The sequence below is a fragment of the Neodiprion pinetum genome, chromosome 5 (genome assembly GCF_021155775.2).
Source record: "Neodiprion pinetum isolate iyNeoPine1 chromosome 5, iyNeoPine1.2, whole genome shotgun sequence".
NCBI lineage: Eukaryota > Metazoa > Arthropoda > Insecta > Hymenoptera > Diprionidae > Neodiprion > Neodiprion pinetum.
In genome coordinates, this window is record NC_060236.1 from 10,549,903 (window position 1) to 10,573,385 (window position 23,483).

Below are 23,483 nucleotides of genomic sequence, written 5' to 3' on the forward strand. Positions count from 1 at the left end.
CTTTACATTCAAACGACCTGGAGCGATGCACCATGCAAGATGGTTATCAAAAGCCATTTATTGTCTGAAATTGTTCATGTTTAAGAAACAATTTAAAATGAACGCCAGAGAATTACCTCAGCTTCGTGAGATATGTCTATTCATCGTTACGATTTATATAAAAGCGTGGTATCAATGCCCTAATGCCATTAAAGCTCCCAATCAGGACTTACAGTTTTTAAAAGACATCGTAAAGTACAAAGACATAAACAAAAAAAATTTCGAGTGCAGCTGTTGATACTTTACTAAGACATGGTTGGTATTTGTCAGAATCTCTTGCTCCACTATCATTTTTCGACGATTCAATACCTCAAGAGGTAAAGTTGAAAATGATTCACTCATTTAAACATAAAGAAAGTGTTTCAGATGCTAAACGAATCAGAGTACAAATATCAGAAAATATTTGCGCCTTAGATATGAGTGAATTTATTACCAAAAAATCAATAGTATTATTTGATTCCTTTAATTTGTCATGCGATTTCCTTGACATGGATCCTTTATCATGGGATATAAATACAAACTATATTGATTGTTCAACACTTTTTAAAGAACTCAAGGTAGTCAACGATGCGGCAGAGCGCGCAGTTGCTTTAATTGAGAAATATAACCAATTTGGGACCAAAGATGAAGAACAGAAACAATACCTGATACAAATAGTTGCTGCTCATCAGAAAAAGTATCCAAATTGTAATAAGAAAAACTATTCATAATCATATAACGGAATATTAAATTATTCAATTATTGTAAACAGTCTAAAGTTTGATAAATTTTGAAATAAATACATGCAATCACCAAAAAAATTTCCAAAAAGTTAAAAATTATTTCAAATTTATAAAAATTGAATAAATTATCTCTATCAAATGAGGTCAATATCTTCAAAAATTTACTTTAAACCGATCTTCATTCAAATTTACTAAGTATTGTTACTTGCAAGTATTTGAAGCTTGGTAACTTTTTACCCGTTCGGATTACGAAAAAACTATATCTGGACTTTTTTGTAGAAAATTAAATTTCCTACAAGAATCATTGAAGAAAAATTAAAAAAAAAAAAATTTTCGTAGTTTTACCGGACAAAAACGAGAAAAAATTTTTTTTACGTGTTATTTAAATGGGAAAATAAAAATTCATTGAGCTCAGTGGAGAATTGAGATATCAAGCTGCGCTTTGGAGGGAATTTTTTTTATACCTAAAAGAAGGTTTTGAGATGATGGGAAAAAAATTCCATTTTTCTGCGATGAAAGTGTATGCGCAAGGAACTTTTGGTAGCGATGCGCTGGAAATTTTCTGCCAAAAGTTCTTTGCTCATACACTTTCATCGCAGAAAGTTGACATTTTTTTTCAGCACACATACTACCATAATCTTAATTTTATTGGAAAGAGTTCTTGATCACATCTGTTTTAGTCATTTCAAAGATAAAAACTCGTTATTATTGAAATTTCACCGGAGTCCCCCCTTGATTTATAATCGACTAAAAATCTCCATCAAATCAATATAAATATTTTATCATAATGGCAGATGGTCCTGAACCACCAGTTCCAGAATACCCAGTTGTAGGCCTGCAACAAGAAAGAAACAATCTTGAAGCACACGTGCAAGAAGACAGTGATAATTCGAATAAAGATTTAACAACGCAAAATGAAGAGGAAAGAGAAGCTGATATAACAGCTGAATCAAATGCAGATGAACAAGAGAGGACTCAAGTAATGGATCAATCGGATCAAATCAAATCGGAGGCTGCAGAGGAGCAAGAGCAGAGAGGATCTGGCGATAGTGAGTCTGCGGAGGAAGAGGAAGAAGCAAATGAGTATGATGAACTGAGGCAGTGGGCTATCGAATCCAATGTTGCACACAAAAACCTAGACAAATTGTTAGCCATCTTACGCAGAAGGCTACTACCTAATTTACAAAAATTGGCCAAAACTTTTTTGAAAACGGACTCTTGCCCCTATATCGTGAATGACACACAACATGGTCAATTTGTTTATTTTAGCATAGAAAATGGGCTTCAGGCTTGTGTAGTCGAAGTATTGCATCCCAAAAGTGAAATTTTTCTACAATTTAATGTCGATGGAATTCCAGTTTTTCAATCAAGTACGAAACAATTCTGGCCCATACTCGCAGAGTGCATTGCCTACAGTATGATATCTACCAACAATTTATCGTAACATGTTACTGCGGAGATGCTAAACCTCATGGCATGTCAAATTATTTCCAAGACTTCATTGAAGAAATCAATGAACTCCAGAGACGTGGGATTATCATAAATGGAAAGACATACAAAGTGAACATAAAATGTTTTATTTGCGATGGTCCAGCTCGAGCACTACTGAAGAATGTTAAATGTCACGGGGGCTACAGTGCATGTGAGAGATGTACCGTTGATGGAAAGCGTGTTCGAAAAAACAGAGGCTTCTGTACAGTCTATCCTGAGGTTGACAGGCCACTCAGAACAAACGAATCTTTTCGGAACTTGGATGATGCAAATCACCATAATGGAATTAGTCCGCTACTGGATATAGATCCTCCAATTAACATGGTGAAAACCTTCCTCTTCGATAAGCTGCATTTGCTTGATGATAGGGCAATGAAGAACAAGCCAGAGCATTGGACCGCTGGAGATTTGAAAGTTCGGTTGTGTCGGAGAAGTAAATATGAAATTGATAGACGAATTTTCTCTTTGAGGAGTCAAATACCAAGTCAATTTCAGAGGAAGCCTAAATCTATCTTCCATCTGGCAAAATGGAAGTGCACTGAGTTTGGGTTGTTTTTATTGTATATTGGTCCCATCGTGCTGAAGAACATATTATCAACTACATTGTATGACCATTTCCTTCTACTCCATGTAGCAGCACGGATTCTATGCTCAGAGGATTGGGCTTTAAGGTATAATAGTTATGCAAAGTCATACTTAGAGAGACATGTTCTCGCTTCGAGACAATTATACGGTGCTCATTCACTTTCATTGAATACTCATAACTTGATCCATGTCGCTGACGACGCAAAAAATATGGGTTGCTCTTTGAGCTGCGTCAGTGCTTACCCTTTTGAGAGTTCACTTGGCAAGCTGAAGAAACTCATACTCATGGCTCATCGTCCTCTACCTCAAATTTGTCGACGAATACATGAGAGACAATTAATTGAAGTGAAAAGACCGACTATCCCGAATCAGTTTCAAATACTGAAAACAAAAATTAATGGTGACGGAATTGAACAGGCAATAAGAGTAAGATATAGTACAAGTATTTTAACGAACAAAGTACCAGATAATGTAATTCTTCTTAAAGATTCAATAATCCATAATCATAAATGATCCAAATAAGAACCAGCTTAATACTTACGAACCTTATTATTTCTTTTGATTTTTAGTTTATGAAAGATTTTAAAAATAATATATTTTCATATTATAAAAAAAAGTGATACTTGTTATTTTTTTATATATATTGTAATAATATTGATATTGTTAAGTAATAAATAAGTCCAGTTTCTAAAAATGGAATATTTCAATTGTGTGTATGTATATCCAAAACACCCAAATTTGCAGAATATAGGCAGTTCGGGCACGGTCCTGGCAGAAATTGTAGCGCGAGTAGGGTACGATGGTTGCTAGCCTAATTGGTCCCCGATCGGGCACAGTACCTAAAACGGGAACATTTAGCCAGGGCCCTAACGGGCTGCCACAGTTCAGCCAGATCTGGGCCCGATTTGTGATCTGGCGAACTATCGAGAACCCGATCTGTACCATGGTTGAATTTCTACACGGGTATGGGTCCGCGAGTTTAATTATCAAGTCAAAATCAGAAGCGTGAATCAAATGTTGTGAAAAAGCTTTAATTGCGAAATATGTGTTTCTCGTTTAAACTCTGAAATAAGACTGTTTTTACAATAATGTTGGTTGACGCAGCAACCTTATTCTTTTGAAAGACATAAGAGGTTTATAAACGTCTTTAATCTATGATGACTACTAGATCATTCAAAAGGGGGCAAAACGGGTGATTTCACCCTTTGTAACACTACTCCCCCCCGAGGAAAAGAGTTGTCCCGACTCCGGGAAGATAAAACAATTAAAAGTGATCTAGCAGTCAGTGCTCAAAGGTGAGTTGGAGCTGTGGCTCTAAAAATTTAAAGACTCCTTTTTTACTATCTGGCATTTTCCCACAGTCTCAAGGTAAACCACAGAAAACCTTGAGCAGATAGTTAAGCATTAAATAATTTCAAAAATTTGAGTGCCTTGTCTTATAAAGGTAAGTGTTATTAAGTGTTATGTAGCTTCATGAATTCGAAGTTATCAGCAACGGTCCAGATCGACGTCGAAAAGAAATCCAATCCTCTTCATGAAGGATTGTCCAAACGAAACAGGTTCGGGTGAAAACATCGAGGCGGGAACCGAAAATTCTAGGACTAAATAGGATAAAGGCAGATTCCCTTTTTTTTTGAAAATTCAAACAGGAAACAGGGAAATAGATGGGTGACTGATCCTAATCTTCTTTAGAAACAGCTTACCCTAGAGTTTTGGAAGGACAAATGTGAGTGATGGTATAACAATTCAAATTCACTAAGTGAATTTGGGAAAATTCATGAATAAAATAAATTAAATATGTATTCAGAAGAAAAGAAACGATCTTATCTGAATCATTTCCGTGAATTTCTCCAAAATAAGGCCACCAGTCATCCTCAGGATTCGGGAAAAATCGGAAGGAAAAGACTGTGTATCAAACAACCTGAAAATGGTCTCACAAAAACTGACACTTAGGGTTAATAAAATATGAAAATCAAGCAATCGCTCATCGACCTCGAAAAATAATCGTGGCTCTATTCACATTTCAAAAGAAACCAAACCTATCCGACACAGAACTCGATTCCAGAGAAGAAGTTTCTGGAAAGTAACAACCAAAGAAAACAAATTTCAAATTGATTAGCCACTCAGAAATAACAAATCATTATGAGAAAACCCTTCGTCCTAGTCAGTTGAACAAGATGTCTATCGTAAAAACACCCTCCGTTTCCGCCTTCATTAATGCGGGTATAATTGTTTCAAACTGTTCGTGGGAGAATACCAAAAGCATGACGCAGCGGGAGTTTAAAATTAATTTTGAAGAACAATGGAGAACTCAAAAATGTGGTCGAGGTGAAACCATCCGAGAAAAGCATAAAATGGGACTAGTGTGATTAAATTGTTGGATTACTCGGTAAGTTCTCACGAGAATTTTTAGTTGAAAATATAAGTTCCGCGTGTCTGATTTATTTTAGCGCGGACATGAAGAATTTCCTCGAATATAAAAAAACACATTCGACCTTCGCGGGAGAAAGTAAAGCCTGCCGTAAATGTAAGAAGAAATTGTTTTCAACAAGATCTACTGAAGGTTGTAAAGATTGTGAGGAAGTTAAGTCTGCCCTTAAAATTATAGCAGAGCAAATTTTTGAAACTTGACTCTTTTTATGTATCATCCCCCGTTTTCACTATTCGCTCTTTTCAACTATCATGTTCTAATAAAGAAAATTGAATTTTGCCTTCTTTCAATCAAAACTAAATTTACAACTATCGCCCATTATGAGGTCGCAAAGCAGTTTTTACAGCCACGATTTTGAAATGCGAGGTCGATTCCGAGTACGCAAAAAAGAAAAAAAAAACTAGTTTTGTCCCTGGTAGTAATGGCGTCGTAAGTAGCAAAATATCCTCGTATGCGACAGAGTCAATAGGCTATACAATTTTCAAAACCGGGAACTGGCCGATAATAATAAATTGCAATTTAATATTACTTCAATGGAACTTTTTCTTGAAGAGTATACTTCAGTCTATCATTTATCACGATTACTGACATGATATGTAAGTCCCGTACTGCGTGGGACTATAATATATGGAACTGTATAACTTTCACCATTCCTATCACATTATAATACGCATAGCTTAGAAATTTCACAGTTCCATGTTAATTATTACTTGTAACTTGTGAACTACCTTTTCTGCCTGGTACGAAACTTATATAGAATTTTTGGTATTGAAAGAGACATGCTGTGTAAAATTTTAGCCAATTCGATTATGGCACTATTTTGTTAGAGAAGATTTGCGAAGATTTTTCATCAAAACTATACTTTAATGTAGGATGAAGAGGAATAATTCGAGATTTGAATATTGGCAATAATTGTGAGTTAGATTGATGTGAATAAATTAATGTAATTCAACTAAATTTTTTAATTCAAATGAATTTTTCAATTCAAATGAATTTTTTTAGTTCAAATTGTTTCTTTTTTAATTAAGGAGGATTTTTCTAATTCAACTTAATTCATTTCAATTCAGAAATTTCAATTTTTAATTCAAGTGAGTTTAAAAAGTTTTCAATTCATTCTTCTGCATTTCCAATTGATTTAAATTATTTCTCTTAAGGGACAACACCACTGTGACCCCCTGTTTTTTTACATTTGTCAACAATTTTTTTTTGTGGGGAAAATTAGAGATATTCGAAAAAAATTTTTTGCGTTTTTTTCCTTGTTTATTTATTCTTCAAAAAACATTTTTTACACATTTTTCACGCCGCATGGTAGCGCTGGGGAAGCTCTCGCGTCAGGTGCTGTTCTCCGCAGTGGTTTGTGGCACGCAGCAAAACTCTCTTCAACGTCGACTTAAAAAAAATTCGCAGTGTTTTCGTTAGTAGTATGGTATTTTGAAGTGAAGTACGTAGGGATTTGGAAAAAAATTGATTTTTAAAAAATAGGCACGCTTTTGAAAGTAAAGAATGATTTTTGAGCAAAATTTCTCGTCGAAACAGACTATAACTTTTATTCTTATTGAGATATCCAAAAAATCCTACGTAGTACATTAGATAATCTATTTTCATTGATACAGTAAAAATTTGAAGTCGATCGGATAAAAATTGCTCGAGTTTTGTTGCGGGCCGCACTCAAAAAAGTGGTTTCGAGAAAAACGCGTTCAAAGTTTTAGGGTTGTTAATTTGTCCCACTCCGGAGACAAAAAAATCGTTGACATTGCAACTGATATCGCGGTATTAGTGTTCAATGATGGCCTGAGAAGCCTCATGAAAGTTCTGGAGACGTTGGGGATAATCATCGGCCCAAATTGTTTCACCTATTGCGTTGAGACCGACGCAGCGCGGAGCGCTGCACCGCTCGAGAAAATATTTAATATCTACGAAGATAATTATTTTTTCGACCTGGGTCCAACGGCATCTTAATCTTCAAAGTATTTTAGATGTTTTTGACTGGTTTTCAAACAATCGATTTTTGGAAACCGTCACAGTGGTGTTGTTTCTTGATTATGCTTAATTTCTCATTTTCATTCAATTTTTACTCTCTGTAAACAGATAATTCTGGCACAAATTTAAAGTAATTCGAATAAACTTGACTTACATTTCCATAATTTGGTTATTTCTGTTTGTTCTCAACATTTCAGTTAAATATTAGTAATTCAGTTAATTCTCATTATCAAACTGATTCTTCATTGATTCAGGTAAATTATAATCAAGTCGCAAATCTATTGACTTGTCAGTTCAGCGAGTTATTTCCGCCTCGGTTTGATGCAAAATTTCATTTGAAGTCATTCTTCGTTATGTTGGGTAAGATTTTTTAGAGATGAGACAATTACACGAGAATTCCGGACCCAAATTCAGCGTGTATTCAGAGGTCAACGCAACGATCGTCCCTTCGTGCTTTGTGAACGAAATAATTAATTCCCTACAGAGATTCCGCGAGAATCTGTCATAAGAATCGTACGTGAGGTGAACGGTCCGTTCAAGTACTAGCCGATACGGCAACTGTATCCAGGTGATCCCGACCAAAGGTTGACGAACTGTCGCGGGGGACTGGAGCGTGTCCAGAAAGATCCCGATTTCTTCCGAAACGTGTGCTTCACGGACGAAGCGCTCTTCACAAACCTGGAGCCCAATAACAAACAGAACTGTCGGTAGGCACCAGAAGACCCACGCTGGATTGTGAAGCAGGACAACGAGCACCGTTGAAAGCTCCACGTCTGGGTTGGAAAACAAGGGGACAGGATCATTGGGCCCATTTTCCTAGAGGGAAATCTGACGTACGCGAAGTGGAGGACCATACTCACCAAAAAACTCCCCTGCCTGATGGACGGGAATGATATCCCTATGGACCAGGTTTTGTGGCAGCAGTACGGGGCGCCTGCTCACAACTGCAACGAAAACAGTGTAATCGTGGACACCATGTTCCCGGAGCGGTGGATTGTTACGAGAGGTCCGGTTAGGTGGCCAGCGCGCTCACCGGATCTTACCATCTATGATTTCTGGTTCTGGAGTAGAATCATGAAAATCGTCTACAAACGCGCCCCTACTACGAAACACGACACGTGCCACCGCATCACCGAAACGGGTGCCGCGATTCCTTTCAGAGAGATGCAACGGGTGCGAGGGTCGATCCGAAAAGGGCTCGCACTCACTGTCCAGCAGAACAGACGGCATTCAAGCATTTCCTCAGACAACGCAATCAGCACTGAAATGTGAAATTTGATTCTTTTTACAAATCTTCAATGATAACACGTAACTATAATCATTTTTTCTTATTCAGAAGGATAAAAAAAAACAAAAAATTAGCCTTAGAGTGTGAAAATAATATCACAAAAGTGGTGGAACGTCTAGGCTCTTTTATTTGGTACTGTATGTGGCGGACACCCGCCACTGGCGAGAGAAACCGTTGAAATATTTTCATATCCGACTAGCCTTCGAGTGTCCAGGCCTCGCCTCGCTAGCCGAGGGCTAAGGGTTTGACCGCGCCGGAAATTTCCCTACATGTGACATTTTTGGCGCGACGCGACCCTTGGCCTCGACTCGGGGGCGAGCCTGCACTCTTTCTTTACCCTAGTCTTCGTTGCGCTCTCGTAACATACACATCAAGTAGCTAGCTTCATTCTTTTGCTTTCTGTACTTTCATCAATCAATCGTGTAAACTCAGTACCTCGTTTGTTCTCTGTTTCAATAAAGCATCTATTAATTTCTTGTTATCATTAACCATAATTATCGGCATTAATCATTTCGCTAATCACTCCACAACTCCAAAACTACACTGTACATAAATCTGTACTTGATGTTTGAATGACATCGGACTCATTTTCATCAAAAAGGCATCTCGTATTTTTCTTATTGTGCTGTTCAATGTTGAAATTAGGTTCGACGATAGTCCCGTGGGGTCCCGAGGATGAGCATAGAATAGTTATCGGCAGACACGAAAAACTGGCAAGACCAGATATGAAACGTAAAATATCAGGTCCTTTTCACTGAGCTTATAATGAATATTAGAATACTCTGATGAACGCTTCTTGTTGCAGATGAAAATGAGCATCAGTGTTTTTGTAATGCGAGAAGAGTATTACGGAAATGGTGAAACGTCGAGTTCGCATCAGTTTGATTTGTATGCACGCCAATAGTCTGGTCGAGAAGTGAGTTCACTGAGAAAAATCGTTGGAATGGTCTTAAAAATATGGCGATTGGTGCATTGGATTCAGAATTTAAAATGATGAAACCGGTATTTTTTAATTAATCCGCCAATAAAAATTTCAATAGTTATAAACAAAAAACGAAAAGAAAAAAAGGGAGTCTCCGTTTTATAGCTATAATTTCAAAAATGTAAAAGATAAATGAATTTTGAAAAAGATCCTAAAAGAGGAGGAAATTTCCGATGAAAAAGTCCGTACTCCCGGAATTCTAGCTTTATTATTTATAATTTTAATTTATCGTTGAAAATAGGACTTGAAGGAATGTAGTCTTACCAAAAAAAAATTTTCAAAAATATTCAACTTGTCTATTTGTTTATAATAAATTTTTAAACAATACAAGTTAAAAAATTTTCAGCCAAGCTAATAAACGCAACATATTAATTTAAAAACAACAAAAATTCAAGATTTACGAAAAAAAAAAATTTTCATAACATTAGCCGGATTTTTCCATTTTTGATAACTTTGAAAAATCATTATAAACAAATGAAAAAACTTTTATAAACTTTTACCACTGAATCTTGTTCATTATTTATATAAGAAGAGCTCACAAAAGAAAAAAAATTTATAGACCCGTTTTTTAAACTTTTACAAGTGATTTTATGAAAAGTCAAATCTACGAAAAATGAGTTAATTAACAATGAAATAACTTAAACGAAAATTGAGTTAAAAATTTTTTATTGGTAAGACTACATTCCTTCAAGTGTCTAGATAACACTATAATTTATTCAAATTTTTAAATTAATACTGAATGTTATAAAAAAATTGTTTCGTGTTGCATGCTTCGCTAGGCGGTGACGCCTAGGCACCGAAACGGCCGCGCGGAGCCCTATTTTCAACGTTAAATTAAAATTATAAATAATAAAGCTAGAATTCCGGGAGTAGGGACTTTTTCATCGGAAATTTCCTCCTCTTTTAGGATCTTTTTTCGAAATTCATTTATCTTTTATATTTTTGAAATTATAGCTATAAAACGGAGACTCCCTTTTTTTCTTTTCGTTTTTTGTTTATAACTATTGAAATTTTTAATGGCGGATTAATTAAAAAATACCGGTTTCATCATTTTAAATTCTGAATCCAATGCACCAATCGCCATATTTTTAAGACCATTCTAACGATTTTTCTCAGTGAACTCACTTCTCGACCAGACTAAATAACAGTCGTTCCTTTATAGATAAAGAAAATTGCTAGTCTAAAACAGTTGATACTTCTGGGGATAATCTAGAACGTGACGTTAGTATGCAAGCATCTGGCAGCACGACTGCTATTCGGACTGTTTCGCATGTATTGCTGCCAACGTTCAATAGCTCCAATGCTACTGTGAAGTGGGATGACCATGATACCAAAATGATGCTCGATCTCTACGCTGAAAACTTGAACCACGTTGGACCATTCAAAACAAAAAAAAATATGTGGGAACACATTGCGGTTGAAATTTCAACAACCTTCAGTAAATATGTAAATGATCAACAATGCGAGTCACGATTTAAAACTGTGAAGAATCGTAAAGGTTTAGCTGTTACTCATAACAAGCAGTCAGCAACGACGCGAAGGTTGTGCCGTACTAGCAGGAAATGGACGACATCAGAAGTATAGACGACAGTGTTCAGCCTGAAGTTCTTGTGTCTGTGGGTAACACCCGCGTATTGAAACAAAAACGAAAAGAAGATGCTGAAAGAGGTGGAACTGAAAAAAAAACAAGATCCTCTGCTTGCTATGTATCTTGAATTGCAAGAAAAAAAAGAAGAAAACAAAGAACGTCGGCATCAAGAAAAAATGAAAATCTTTATGGAATATTGTCTGAAGAAGCAAAGTGAATGATAAAACTGATATTTATAAAAATTTAACTGGTTGCACTGGCGTGCACCAAGTGCAGTTTCATCCTTTTCTGCCATAGACTTTGGAAAAATATGAAAATATACTCTGTGTGCACCAGTGCAACCAGTCGAATTGGCTATTATAATATTGCGTATGATCATCACATTAATATTACATTTTTTTTTAAGATTATTGTAAGAATCAGTGGAAGAAATTTCCTATCGTTCCAACTCTTGTATTTTCTAACAGATATCGTTTGTTATATTCTTCAAATTTATTTGTTATATTATTACTTCGAACTTATAAAATATTATATTACTTCCAACCTGTAAAAATAAGTATCATCCAAAGTATCACAAACAAATATTACTGGATACATTATCAATTCTCACTTTAAAAAATATCCAAAAAAGGGCCAAGCTCAAGTTAAATTGCAGGAATTGCAGTGATAATTGTTTGCGGTATTTTGATTTTCAACATCAAGAGATGTGGCCCCGACAAATATTCGAACCGAGCTTTGTTGCACGACAAACTTACTTCAGGTTAGAACAATCAAACCAGTGAGATTATTTATCGGTATCATGTCACGTCAATGTTGTGATAATGTATCCTGTGATATTTGTTTGTGAGGTTTTCTTATCATTCGTTATAATGTTTGATAAGGTTAATTCTTTAGTCAAAAAATATAAGCAAAGATAAGGTTTTATAAAATGTATCTTTATTTCTGTTAATTAACTCCACATCATAATTTTTCATCCATCAATTTTCGTCAACGATAGATCCAACTGTAAAAAATTGACAATTTCACTACAACAGTATTGCTTTTGGAGACAAAATGAGGGAGTTCGTTATATTATTTATATCGAAATTGATAGTTTCAATTTTGATAATTTTTCATCTTTAATGATCTAGACCTTAACATTTTCGGTAGGTGAATATTTTATGCAGCATATCAGACATTACAAAAATTATTTTTTACAAATCTTATAAATTGACAAATGATGTACGTTACAAATCGCAGTGTTTACATGAATTTACATGAATTGCCTGGCCAGCAAATTGCGTTTCAATACACCTAAACGCCGAGCTTCATCGTTTATAATAAACTCGGCTTCAGGCACTGGTTCTGCCATGTAATATTCAATTCCATCCAAGAAGTCGTTTCTTTCGATACATAACTTATGCATTTCGATGTCTTTAAAACACCCCACATATCTGTTCTTATTAGTTGCCTGAATCTTTGCTTTAAGGGGGTATTCTAGTGTAGAGGCATGAATTTGAGGTGTTTTTTGAAGTGCTATAAACAAAAAACAAAAAATATTTTTACCATCCATTTTTTTATCAGGCGTTTATTATTATTTCACGATTACAAAAAAAAAAAAACAAGTCAAAAAATACAAAATTGAAAGTGCTATGAGTTGTTGAAGTGGGGGGTACAAAAAAAATGGCGCGCCAATGTTGTCACGATTGCAAGCATTTTCAAAATCAGAAAAAAAAAAAAAAAGATTATTAATCTACATAAATGCAGCTATCGTACTAACTAAAAAAAAGTCGAAAAAAAATTTTTTTTTGCCAAATTACGGCTGTCCGAAAAAATAATATGTTTTTTTTGACTTTTTTGGACGTTTCTGAATTTTTTAAAAATAGTAAAAATTATTATTTCGTTATAATAATAGTTCGTGCGATAGAGACATGTATTGAGAAGATTCTCACCAAATTTCAAGTAAATCGGTTCAATAGAACTTGAGGAATCATGTCAACCGTTTTGAAAAACGTAGTTTTGAGAAAAACGCGTTTAAAGTTTCGAGTAAAATTCGTTCCAGCCGAGCCAGTATTGAAGACGTGTCACTAAAATAGCTATATCTCTGAAAATAATTGAAATTTTGACTTGTCCTTTTAAGGACACATTCTTGAAAGGTTAAGCTTTGAAAATATAAAAAAAAAAAAAATCGATTTTTTCAAATTTCTACACTAGAATACCCCCTTAAAAGCCCGAAAGCATTTTCGATTAAAACTCTTGTTGAACAGAACCGCCTGTTATATTCTCTTTGATCATCTGTTAAATTTCCGTAATCCCGGATCGGTGTCATCAGATTTTCACATATCGGATAAGCAGAATCTCCGAGTATATGAAAATCTGGGCCCATTGATAGCACGGTAGGGCGAATAAATGACAAAGTAAATACTCTCGCGTCATGAATTTTTCCTGGTATTCCGGTAAATACATCAAGGAACTTCTTCGCATCGCATATTCCTTGCAAAGTCAATGCCGTTGTATCGTGACGATTAACGTAGGTCGACTTAATTTTATGTGCGGGTGTACGGATATTTATAAACGTACCATCAATGCATCCGCATACTCCTGGATATCCTGGATATCCTGAAATCTGAAATTTATATGTATTGTGAAACTTGTTCTCGTTACTGCCCCTAATTATATCTGAGTGAAAATATTCCCTAGAATCTGATAGATTATTGTAGAATCTGGAAAAAATTTTCCAGAATATTTCAGACCGATGCAGAGATGTGTTTTAACATGCTAGTCATATATTCGGTACTTTACCACCTCAAATTCCTCACAAATGTATTATTTCTCCTGCAAGGTACGAGGAAATCTGATAACTAGAGGACCCAATTCATCTGCTAAATAAGTCGTTACACTTTCTATCATTGCGTGCGCTGTTGACAAACTCAAACCAAAGAGTTGAGCTACAATGCAGTAAACAGATTTGTTACCTGCAAACCTATTAAGTCAAAAAAATTAATAAGTCATCGCAAAACAAAAAACAAAGTACCATCAATTATCACTCACCATAAATAACATAGAATAAACTCTTCAGCAGTGTTTACTCTCACACCACCGAAAGGTGGTCCTTAGGGATAATGTTCGCTCTGTTTGAATAAAGATATCAAATAATGGCAAGTTTCTCGCGACACTCTAAAATGACTTTTGAACTGCAAAAAAAAAAAAAAAAACAATTGTAGTTCAAGCATCCAACTTCCTTGGAATTCAATAGTTCAATAAAAAAAGACATTGTGAGGTTAAGTACGTACTTGTTTATCGTTATAGTGGTTAACAACGTCAGCGATGTAATTTTGGATGCGCGGAATCTGGTGTTTTCTATTGGCGATATTCCGCAATAATAAAATATCTTCTTCATCATCGGAATTCTCGGACAAAAATAACTCCTCGATTATTCGTACTTCATGAAGTGGCTCTGCCATATTTGTGTTGCTCGAACCGCTCTGACCCCTGCTTTCCTAGCAGATTTTTGTTCATAGACCAATCAAAATTTAGTAATTTCAACCGTCCCTCGAAAATGCGGTCGCTACACTCAACCTGCTCGGTTTTCTCTCGAACATAAAACTCGCTCCTGGAGTGCTCTGAGAGCGTTCATTCGAAAACGTCATTACAATAACAAAATACGACAACAGCTTTCGGACACTAACACCTATAGAATTGCAAGATATGACCTCTGCAACACTCTACCGTCTAAGGTAAACAAACTCTCCTTTGGTTGGTTTAATTCTGAATTAATCAACAAAAGCATACATAGAAGTATCACTACCTATAACAGTGTACTCCCACCCGCATATGGCCTCCCTAAAATCCATAAAGAAGGGATTCCAGTACGAATCATAGTCTCCTTTGTTAATAGCCCGACTCACGCCTTATCTAAATCATTGGTTGACTAGAAATATCATCCCTTCTGCCTCCAGAGTCAAAGACAGTTTTACATTGGTGGAAAAAATATGTAAACTGATTATTGCAGACAATTACATTTTAATATCACTAGATGTAATATCGTTATTCACCAATGTACACATAGACCTCGCTATGCTCGCTGTAAAGAACCGTTGGACCTTTCTGGATAAAAAGATTCCAATCCCACTTACTGAACTTCTTAAAGCCTTAAACATCTGATTTGATTCGGCAATCTTCAAATTTAACAAGGACACATACGCACAACAGTTTGGGTTGCCCGTGGGATCCCCACTCTCTCCAATTTTGTCAGACCTTGTAATAGAGGATCTTGAGTTGTCATGCATCAGCAAACTTGATTTTCATATACCCTTTGTAACGTGGCATTTCGGTTAGGCCTTCCCGTTACAAGAGACTCCCTGAACTCTGGGCGGGATCCAGGAACAAGGGTTTCAGAAATCGAGTCGCGAAATAATCATAGAGAGCGCCAGAACTGGAGTCGCGCACCCGGGCTTCGACAGGGACGAAATAGCGAATTACGAACAAGATATTGCAGGCTTTTGTTTTTATTTTTTTTTGAGTACACTGGCTACCAGCCAGCGACCAACTCCGACGCCGAAGAGATTTCGAGGCAAGGCGAAACCGCGGAGATCTCGCGGGAAGGATATCGAGGCAGCGGAGGGGGAGACAACGCAGATCCCTGCAGCGCGGGAATCCAAGGCGGACGCGATTCCCGCTGGCGGCGGCGTTCCGCAGCCTCCCCGCTCACCCCGCCTACGCTCAACCGAAACAACCGCGAGAGACCAGCTAGCGACGAAGGAGCACCACCCCGACCAACCCCAGGACGCCGTAGAGTTGCGCGGGAGACGACATCGCGATCTAGCCCTAAGTTCTGCGCCGCGTAGCGACGACAGGTGCGCGACAAGTTGCGCAATCCCCAAAATCGATGACAGATCGATTGTTGCGCATTCTTAGGGTGATGACGTCACGAAGGATTAGCGTTACGAGATCGGCGTTGCGACCATCCGAACTCACTCTAGTGCTGGCGGTTAGCTGAAGCTCTAGCACACTGTGATCGTTGCGTTTGTTTCGTGGGTTTCTGAGGATTAGTGTGGTTACGAGTTGAGATGACCGGCAAAAATCACGAGGGAGTGGGCGAGTTCATTGCTTGGATGTGGAGCGGTAAGCGCTGTTAAGGTGCCGCTGACCTGGATCTAAAAGTTGTAATCGATCGAAGCGCCCTCTGCGTAAGTTTTCTCGGTTCCAAACCATTCGAAAGTGGTACTTTCCACCGGGGAGTAGCGCAACACAATATTAGACAAAACGCGGTCGGTAAAAGGCCTGAATCTAAGTCGGTATCCATACCACCAGGATTGACCCGAATTTTGCATGCAAATGATGACGTCATGTGTGTAGCGATTGCATCACGACCGAACTGATTATTTTGATAGTTTTACGGTGAATATAGTAAATTCAATTTATTGTTCCGTGAAACACCCTTGAATATGGGACATTCTTTGGCGAATCGGAGAGATTTAGATAAAAATCGACCGACACAATTTTGATGTAGCTTAAAATTGTTTCACGGGTTCTATATCGAAAAAATAGGGATACGTATTCGAGGATTTTTTTATTTTACATATTTCGTAACATAGAGATCGAAAATTTGATAATTTGGTGTTTTCTGGCACGGAGAACTCATTTTCAAAAATTCATAACGCCGGCTCTCTTTGAGCTGAAAAGTTCGTTTTTTCAACCCAAAGCTAATAAAATAAATTTTAATGCAACAATTGTTTCATTTACGATTATTCCGAAATTTATATTGTTATAAATAATTAATATGTTTAAATCCATTTTTAGCTATTGCCTTCACCTCGTAGCGAGTTCTCAGCACGACCATCGTATTCTCCATCAATTCAAAATACGTTATGGATGAAAAATTTGACGTAGAATACGATGGTTGTGCTAAGAACTCGCTATGAGGTTGGGGCAATTGTTAGAGATCGATTGAAACATATTAATTGTTTATAACAGTATAAATTTCGGAATAATCGTTAATGAAAGAATTGTTGTAATAAATTAATTTCATTAGCTTTGAGATGAAAAAAACGAACTTTCCAGCTCAAATAGAACCGGCGTTATGAATTTTTGAAAGTGAGTCTTCCAAGCCAAAAAACACCAAATTATCAAATTTTCGATCCCCTCTATTTTACGAAATATGTGGAATAAAAAATCTTCGAATACGTATCCCTATATTTCGGTATAGATCTAGTCAAAAAAAATTTCAGCTGAATCAAAAATGTGTCGGTCTCAAAGGTGTTTGGTTGTAAAAGAATGTCCCATATACATTAAAACATATCGCGCAATATTAATTTTACACAGCACGAAGTATTTTCAAAATGATTTCATAAATATCACCATTCACCATTTGTAAATATTTGGAAATATGTTCGAAAAATACTATTGAAAGAAAACGGGTACGAATCGTTGCGGTCTCGTTTTATGAAGTTACGCCATCGGTCGCCCCCCCCCCCCCCCCGCCAACGCCGCTTCTCCTTGTCGGCAAACTTGAATGGTCATGTTTATTTTCCGTCCGTGCATTACATTGTATTCGATTATTCGTTCAGTCTACGGATAGTGACTGTGCGCGAGAAAAAAAAATCTTTGTGTCGGCAGACGACTGTGCTCGAACATTTTCTACTTCCAAAATAAAGAGTATTTCTCATTCTTCTTCAGAGGTTTTCTATGAGGTACATACATGATTATCTCTGGTGAGTATTTATACATATATATATATATATATATATATATTGTAACATGGCAGTCCGGTTAGGCCTGCCCGTTACGAGAGACTCCCTGAACCCTGGGCGAGATCCCGGAATCAGGGTCCAGAAAATCGGGTCGCGGAATAATCATAAAGAGCGCCAGAACTGGAGTCACGCACCCGAGCTTCGACAGGGACGAAATAGAGCATTGCAACCCAGATATTTCAGGTTATTTGTTTTTATTTTTTTTGAGTGCACCGGCTACCCTACAGCGACCGACTCCGACGCTGAAAACCTTTCGAGGCAAGACGACACCACGGACATCTCGCGGGAAGGACACCGTGGCTGCGGAGGGGGAGGCAACGCAGATCCCTGCAGCGCGGGAATCCAAGGCGGACGCGATTCCCGCTGGCGGCCGGCGCGCCGCAGCCTTCCCGCTCGCCCCGCTTACGCCCAACCAAGGCAACCGCGAGGTACCAGCTAGCGACGAGGGAGCACCACCCCGCCCAACCCCAGGACTACGTAGAGCTGCGCGGGAGAGGACATCGCGATCTAGCCTTAAGTTCTGCGCCGCGTAGAGACGAGAAGTTCGCGGCAAGTTGCGCAATCCCCTAAATCGATGACCGATCGATTGTTGCGCATTCTTAGGGTGATGACGTCACGAAAAATTAGCGCGACGAGATCGGCGTTGCGACCATCCGAGATCACTCTAGTTCTGGCGAGTGAACCAGATGGTCGATTTGTTTTCGAGGTAGCGTTTGCGGTGGTTTTGCGCTAGGAAAAACTTGTTTCGTTGCGAGGACGAGGGAGATGATTCGTCACGAGGGTGTAGGGGAGTTTGTGCAGTGGATGTGGAGCGGTAAGCGTTGTTAACATTCTCGCGATCGAATTTCGAGGGTAATTGAGTAAAGGCTGATCAGATAAAGGATAGCCGTTTTGTAGTTTGCGTGTCGAAAAGTACTCGAAATTCGTTTGCCGATTCTTTTGCTTGGTGACCGTAGCCTGAGTTGCGCGCAAGGGAGTGGCGTTAATTACGGGGAATCCAGGAAATCGAGTCGAGCCACGGGTTGAGCCGAGACGTTATTGTCTCGAGTTTGAGTGTGACCGAAGTCCGTTACACGGGGTCATTTCACTTCGTCCGGTCCATTCTCCATTCTCGGGTAGGTCGCGAGCAGTCACGGGGAGCATTCGAATTCGCGACTGCGTCCCGCCGTCGCACAGTGGTCCGAAAGCCCGAATTCCTGGCCAAAACCCCCAAAACCGAAAGTTATCATCCGAGGTAAAGCTTCACATATTTGTCAATAGATAACATTAGAGCTTTGAAATCCAAAAGGACAGATGTTTATATTCATTCTATGGCCTGTGGTAAACCCTCGAAAGTGACCTTTGTCAAGACTCGCGCGGGACTGTGGTGTGTGCACGCTTTCGAGCGCGGGATAAAAAAGGCTATAGTTTTTTCAATTTGCATCAAAATCGAGTCAACCAAAATGGATATTATTCCTCAAGGTAAGTGAATTACATAAATTTTGTGAAAGAACCAAGTTTCGGAATTTATGGCGATGATATTAATGATGCAATACGAGTGCTGCAAAATAACCTATTTCATTGAATTGCATTACTATCTGTAGAGAATTAGTTATGATCCCCGGAGATCCTGCGGAGATCTCAACGATTCCTAGTGTGAAAAAGTATAGAGAATGTGAAACCGTTGGCATCGCCTGCTCGTTTTTGCTCCATTGGTCAAAAATAAGCATTCTTTGAAGCAGTGTTTTGTCGACTCGGTCGGAGCCTCGTGGGATTAGTGTAGCGCGGCGATGCAGACTTTTTCTTTTGTTTACATATACCTGAGGACTGTTACAAATGTATCTGATGTAATGTACATAGTGTCCAATTTCAATTTCATTGGACTCGCACTACTGAATATTATCACGAAAGTGAATAATTCTAATTTATAAATTATTAAAAGTAAGTAAAATATTTGCATTTTCAATGATAGGATCCAAGATGGAGGTTGTGCAGTGGACACGACAGCAACTGTTTGATGCCGTGCATGAGGAATTGGACGAAAATCTCGATGACCTTATCGAAAATTTGGGCGTTAAACTACTCAATAAAGCACCACATTTTTTTCGCATCGAAAAAAATGTGTAAGAATTGAAGAAATTAATTTACAAAATATCACTTTTAACAAAGTTGTATCATTTTTCACGGAATATTCCCGCCATTTTCGGCCCACCATTTTTAATTTCGCATTTTTGCATTCGTTTTCGGAATCAGCGACCCCAAAAACATTACGAGTATGAATTTCAGCGAATTGGTATCATTTTTCGCGAAAAACATCCGCCATTTTGAATTTTGCATTTTTGTTTTTTTTTCGGAATCAGCGACCCCAAAAACATTACTAGTATGAATTTCAGCGAATTGGTATCATTTTTCGCGAAAAACATCCGCCATTTTGGGGCCGCCATTTTGAATTTTGCATTTTTGTTTTTTTTTTCGGAATCAGCGACCCCAAAAACATTACTATTATGAATTTCAGCGAATTGGTATCATTTTTCGCGAAAAACATCTGCCATTTTGGGGCCGCCATTTTGAAATTCGCATTTTTGCATTCATTTTCGAAACCAGCAGGCCAAAAAACTATAGGTATAGTAATACTAGCAATTTTCACTGAGAAATATTTGAGTTATTAGTTTTGGCCAAGAATTCGGGCTTTCGGACCACTGTGCGTCGCCGAGAAAGCGAAGCTCGGGTGCGCGCTGATAAAAATACGCGTTTTTAGAGGAGGATCGCGGGTGTCGCGACGAGCCACGCCTCAGTTTCGTTACTTTTTTTTTCTCTTTTTGTTTGCATTACCAGTTAGTATTGAGTTGGCGATCAGCGCCATTTTGTGAAGGACGTTCGCGAGCAGCGCATCGAGTCCGATTTTGTTTTTGGTTTTTGCGAATTAGGGTATTATTAAGACGGCGACTAGCGCACGTAGGCCGTAGAGGTCTCCTAGATTTATTCACCTTTTTTTTTATTTTTTTTTATTATTTGGTTTGTTTCTTCCTTTCTTATTTAATATGGATTAAATTTAACATTGTATTTGGAATCGCGAAGGACGACTTGCGTAGTCGTATTATCATTCCTTTTATTTTCATTTATTTGTGTTTTTGTAATATCGCTGATGAGAAATATACCATTGTAATTTTATAGTAATTTGGCCACAGCACGCGTTGGCCTACTTGTGTTGCAATTCTCTCTACCCGAAAATCACCCCTCCCCTCTCCGCGGTACTGAGCTACCGAGCATATGGTCGCGGTATATCGTATTACCGATTTCGAGGCGTGTTGACCACGCCAGACGCCCAACAAATCTCGCGATATTGTTTCAGGTTCAGGATATCTTCCGGACGCCAAATTATTGTGCACGCGGTAAGTTCCCGGTTATTTGCTCCGAGTAACCGAGGTGCAGAAAAATCCACGTCACAATATATGTACACTATACAGTTGTATAAAACGTGCACCGCGCAAGTCACAACAAACCTTAAACCCGCGGGGAAGAGCCGAACGGGTGAGTCCCGTCCCGTCGGGAAACACCCGAAGGTAACCGAAGCCCACCGACGCTCGGCTGAGCCGAGCGCCAGCGAGAAGTACGACCACGGCCTGCGAAGCAGCAACTAGTCTAAAGGAGAGAAATCCACGAGAAGCGAAGAGGTCGAGCGAGAGAGAGAGAGAGAGAGAGAGAGAGAGTATTTATTTGATCGCGGGGTAATACCCCCTAGCAACCATAGGCATAATATACATTATATATAATATACATAATATGGCGGTTGGTGAACAGTACCGAAATAATATAATATAAAATAATACAAAAATAAAATAAAATAAAATAAAAAAGAAAAAAAAAAAAATAAATAAATAAAAATAGAAATAGAAATAGACACAAGCCGAATGAAAAAGCGTACATACAGAGAGGGCAGCCACATTCTGCGCGCATAACACATCGTACAGCATTCATCATACATCATACAGCATACATCATACAATACATCTGTCGATTTCAATAATTTCACACGCGTCACCCTCGCTGCACACGCTCAGCCTCTTCCGCTCGCAGATATTCTAGCAGGCCAATACGAAACACCGGCAAAGTGGACGCTGATGTGATTGACGGAGGCAAAGAGTTCCAAAGGTTAACGCCAACATACGCAAAAGACTTTTGATACGTCACCGTACGAGCCGATGGTAGGACAAGAGTGTCAGTTCGCGACGGGTCACGACGACGTGATGCATACTGACTTGGCTGAAAACAGTCGAATAGGCCAGGAAGCCCTTCATGTATGGCCTTATAGAAAATGCAACCAATGATGTACAATCGGCGATCGCGCATGGTGAGCCAGCCGAGCCTTCGTCGAAAGTCAGATATGTGCACAAACCGCGTTTGACGAAAAACATAGCGCACACAATTGTTGAGCGCAACAGAAATTTTTCTATCTAAGCCTTCGGAAAGGTTAGTGAACACTCCTGCACAGTAGTCACTTATCGGTAGGACAAGAGACGCGACCAGGCGCCTCTTAAGCGCAACATCCACGTCGTAGGTTGTCATCCTCAACCGATACAGAGTAGACGCGTAGTAGAGAGAGAGAGAGAGAGAGAGAAAACGAGAGAGACACCGACACTTACACCGTTACACATACACCATTACCCACACACGCCGACGACACCAGGTTAGCCTGCATTCTACAGCCGATCTGCTCCCCCCCTCGCAATACCAACCCTTCCTACCTCACACTCCCCGTCGCCCTACACCTCCCCCCCTCCGCGCGCGTATCAATAAGTTAGGATTAAGGGGGGGGGGGTACACCATGCAAGATTGAAAAAATCGATTTTTTTTTTTTTTGGCTTAAATGATAGATAATTGTCATAAAAATAATGTCCAGTTGGTTTTATAGCGAAAAAAAAATTTTTTCCCCACTTTTTACTCATTTTTCGAGAGCGCGTCGGAGTACTCTGAAACATGCGGTCGAGCGGTCGAGCGCGGTAAAGCGATTCAGGTAATAAATACGTTCAGCTTCCTTACCATATAGTGAGTATAATCGTTCTTGTTATGAAAACTTTATTTTTTCGTCGCCAAAGTTCAAAATGACAAAGAAAAAAGAAAATAAGAAGTTATATACAAAAGAAAAAGGTGATCGACAAAATCCTAATCGAAAGTGTTATCCGCATAAAAGACGGCGTCCTTCTAATAGGTTTGAATTAGAAGCTTGCGATGAAGAATTCGTAAGTGCGTCTGCAAAGAAACTACGAACAGAAGATGACGAAACGGAATTAAGTTATGAGCGCGGATTTGCGTACCGTATTATTGATTTTTTTGGTGTTTTTACGTTGCTGTCTAGTTTTTTGTGTTGTAAAGTGTGCCATGGTGACGTCTCATTTTCGGAAAGTTCGTGTCGTGGTCTTGGTTTTAAAATTGTTGTGAAGTGTACTAAGTGTGGAGAAAAATTAATTAATTCTTGTCCACTAATTAATAACAAGGCATATGACATTAATCGCCGCATTATATTGGCCTTTCGATTAGTTGGTCTAGGACTAGGTGCAATAGAGAAGTTCTGTGCAATCATGGAATTGCCACGTCCGGTGTTTTAATCATTTTACGCCAAAGTATTGGGTATTATCTCTACAGCAGCGAGATCTATAGCAGATGCAT

General features: G+C 38.4%; 1 long non-coding RNA gene across 1 annotated transcript; it reads right to left on the bottom strand.

The window, feature by feature from the left end:
- Positions 1–12,180: 12,180 nt before the first annotated feature.
- Positions 12,181–14,793, bottom strand: LOC124218722 (uncharacterized). The gene is made up of 5 exons (XR_006883159.2): positions 14,379–14,793; positions 14,137–14,279; positions 13,888–14,068; positions 13,666–13,711; positions 12,181–12,621 (listed from the first exon to the last, which is right to left on the bottom strand). It is a non-coding gene; the product is annotated as an uncharacterized lncRNA (long non-coding RNA).
- Positions 14,794–23,483: the final 8,690 nt, after the last annotated feature.